Below are 3,763 nucleotides of genomic sequence, written 5' to 3' on the forward strand. Positions count from 1 at the left end.
AAAGAAATATATGAATTGGGGAAAATGTCTTTCAACTTTGAATAAAAAAGTGTCTATATATAGATTTTAACTTTGATTTATATCAGAATCATTAATGTTAAACCATAAATTGTTATTTATAAGAAAACTGAATGAAGTGAGACTTTATTCTTGTACAGTATTTATATTTTGTTGTTTTTAATTGCTAAATTTGTATAAACAAATAAATTTTTTTTTTATGTGTGTGTGATTAATGTTTTCGTTACAACTGTAGATTATACTGATTCAGTTTTCTTTTGTTATTAACTATCTGTAACCGCAAGGCTATACTTGTACTATACGGTTAAAAAGCTCATTGTTATGTATAAGAAAACTGAAGTGAGAATTATTCTACAGTATTTTTATTTTATTATTTTTAATTACTGGATTTGTATGAATACCATGATCCTATGTAAATTTTCCCTCCCACATTGAAATAAAAAAACATATTGTTTTGTTAGTTAAAATTTGCACACATAATTTTACCTGAGCTCTGAGCTTACCTGAGCTTCCATGAAGTAATAAAAATCCCGATCTAATGACGTCAGAACTCCCTCTTTTAAACGTTCCCATTAAATTCTCTTTTAACTTACTAGAAAATCACCCATCATGGTATGACAGGAGCAAAATGCTTCTTCATTAGAAAAATTTCCCATAACTTTTGGCGTGTTAAATTATATACATATATAAAAGGAAAGGTTTAATATTTATTTGAGAAAATTTTAATTCATTATGTGTTTCACGACAGAATATAGTTTATTATTGTTTAAGTTGATTTTATACAAAACGCTCAGCAGAATAAAAGAAGGGGTCTTGTTTTCCAATAAAGGCTTCAGCTGAAAGCTGACTGCCAATTTATTTTTATTCTACCAGCAAAAAACAGTTGCTTAGTAGATCTAGTTCTGCCTTGCCAAACCAAAATGTTTATCTTCTTCTCAAACATTGCCAAAAAAATATTATCTAATTATAAATAACATTACTGAATTTTAAGTAATGCAACAACGAAATAATGCCGTTTTGCTCGAGTTTCATTGTCGGTGACACCATTGGTTACTTGATCAGTGATTTTGGCCCTGGTTTTACGCGGGTTTATTTTACGCAGTTTTGATTATACCGGGTTTAAGATCTGACACTTTTATTTTAGACGGATGAGTTTTGGTTTTACGCGGATGCGGCAATGCAATCTTTCAAAATCCAAACTCCTAAAGATTTCAGATTACACATAATAAACTGCATTTTGGCATGCTAATAATCAAGCTTGGGCCACTGGAAACATTTTATGCAATTGGTTCCAGAGCTCTTTCCAGAAGTAATTAAATTCACACAGTTCAGAAATCACTGGAAGATCTTTTAGGAGTGACTAAAGGGACAAAAGCAACAAGGATACTGACATTGATGACACAGAACCAAAAACATTAACATTGAAAATTGTGAGCCATTCCTTGACAATAGAAATGATCTTTCTGATTTGTTAGTGAAAGAAAATTCTATCATGAAAATGAACATGGATGTGTTAATGCACTGCAAAGAACCACAGAGAAAACTTCTTGACTGCCAAAAGACTATCATAGCCAGCTACTTTTCATAAATACTAAATTTGTGTTTTCTTTATACATGTTGTGCATAGAAATCGGTATAAGTTCACATTAAACTTACTGTACAATTAGTCATCTCTAGAATGAAGAATTTTTTTATCTACAGAACCTAACCCCTATTTTAACACTAATATAAGGTCTTAATTTATGCGGTTTTGAAATACGTGGCATTTTGGAGGAACATAAACCTCGCATAAAAAGAGGGTCTACTGTATGAAAATTTCTAAACAGCACAAATCAAATTATTTTTTGAAAAAACTCGCAGCATATTTGAAGAAAATCACTTGTTTCTGATAGGAGCTACATTGGAGTCAGAGGTTAGGGTGAAAGTATATATTTAACTGGCTGGATTGACTGGCTTAGGGTTGAAACGTACATAAAATCACGATTCGTTCAATAATTCTTCTTTGATAGAATCAGTAATTGGTAATTAACACGAAGGGGAGACTTAAAGTCATTTTAAAATAGGGTTTTTTGTAATCCGAAAATTTTTTGTTGCCATTTCCGAAATTTTGACCTGGCAATATTCTAAAACTGAAATATTTTATTATGTTTTTTTTTCAATGATTTTTGTCTGCAGAGTTTTTAAATGGGAGGGGGTCGAGCTTCCGAAAATTCACACCGTCGTCGAAAAATTTAACTTGAGTCCACTTGCACCCCTGTTTTAAAAGAACTTCGTGAAAACTTGGGTATGTAAAATTGTATGAACAGTCGCTTTTTACTTTTGCCCTCCGGTGTCCCTCCAAAAACTAGTTCAGGTTCCGCCTCTGCCGTGTGACACCCCTGATCGCCATTGTATTTTATTTTTTTTAAAATGACTTATGATCTTGTCAAGGACGTTGTGCCTGCTCTCTCTTTTTGACTGTATCTCCTCGTGAGACTGTACAGTAGCAGCACATTAAGCCTGAACTTGTTTAGAAAAAAGTATACATACTGCATAAAAAATTTTTTTGTTGTTGTGCCACTTCTATAATATACTTTTAAATATTTTCTTGAAACTGATTTTTAAGAAATTTTCTGGAAAGAACTCCACTACACTAAATATTTTTCTTTTCCAAAGACCAGGAAGGGGCCGTGCCCATGGTTGTAGACATTATTTCCGTTAGAAAGGGGCAAGCATAGGCGCAACAAGATAGTGGTTTTTAGTCATCCCCCCCCCACACACACACCGACTTAGGTAATTCCTTGGAATTTTAGTCCTCCTCTCTGCCTAAAAAACATTTTATGCTTTTTATGGTCAGATGAGAGCATAAAAACAGGGTCGTAGCCAGGGGGGTTGGGGTGCTACACCCCTCCAGTTTTTCAGATGTGGGGTTGCCAATTTCACTTTAATGATGCATCAAACGCAGAAAAAGAGAAACTCTTTGTTTAAAAAAAATTAAATAGTAATTATAAATGAACAATTGAAATAATAGTGACAAAAAGTATTTTTTCTGTAAAATTTGAATAGAAAATGTAATCTTGAAATTCAGGAACATCAATGATTCTCTTTTATTAAGATTATCTAATTACCGTAAAATAGGACAACTTTGTGCCAAGGGGGCAACAATGGGCCACTACGGCCATGGTGGTGACTCTCTACACCCCCCCCCCCCAAAAAAAAAAGAAGCAAAATTTTCTTTACTCAAAAACACATAAAAAAGTGTTCCCGAAATTTAAACTTTCAAGTTTATGAAGAAATGATGACGTTTCACATTCAGGGGCGCCCCGATGGGAGGTCACAGTGTTCTCTCAAACAATTCCTCACTTGTCAAATTTTGCCAACGATTCGGCAAATTTGGAGATAATATGTCAACATAGAAATTCTTTTATCTATTTTTAATGATAAAATTTATTTTTAATAATGTCTATTGTTTCTTCCCATTAAATGTTATGTATGTATGACATGCATGTAGGCTCGTGTTTTACCATTCAGTAAAATTAGAATGTTCTTCCTCATTTTAGTTTGATGCACCTCTGTTTATGTTATTTAATTTTTTTACATCCTTCATGGCTCAAATACTGCTCTTGGCTGCTATTTAATTAACTTTACTGCTATTAAATGATTCAACATAGGCCGCCTATGTTGAATCATTTAATAACTATGTTGAACTCAGCCCTAAATCCGCCTAAGGCAGATTTAGGACTAAGTTCCTGGGGGTGGGGGGACT

The sequence above is a fragment of the Uloborus diversus genome, chromosome 4, assembly GCF_026930045.1.
Source record: "Uloborus diversus isolate 005 chromosome 4, Udiv.v.3.1, whole genome shotgun sequence".
Taxonomy (NCBI): Eukaryota; Metazoa; Arthropoda; class Arachnida; order Araneae; family Uloboridae; genus Uloborus; species Uloborus diversus.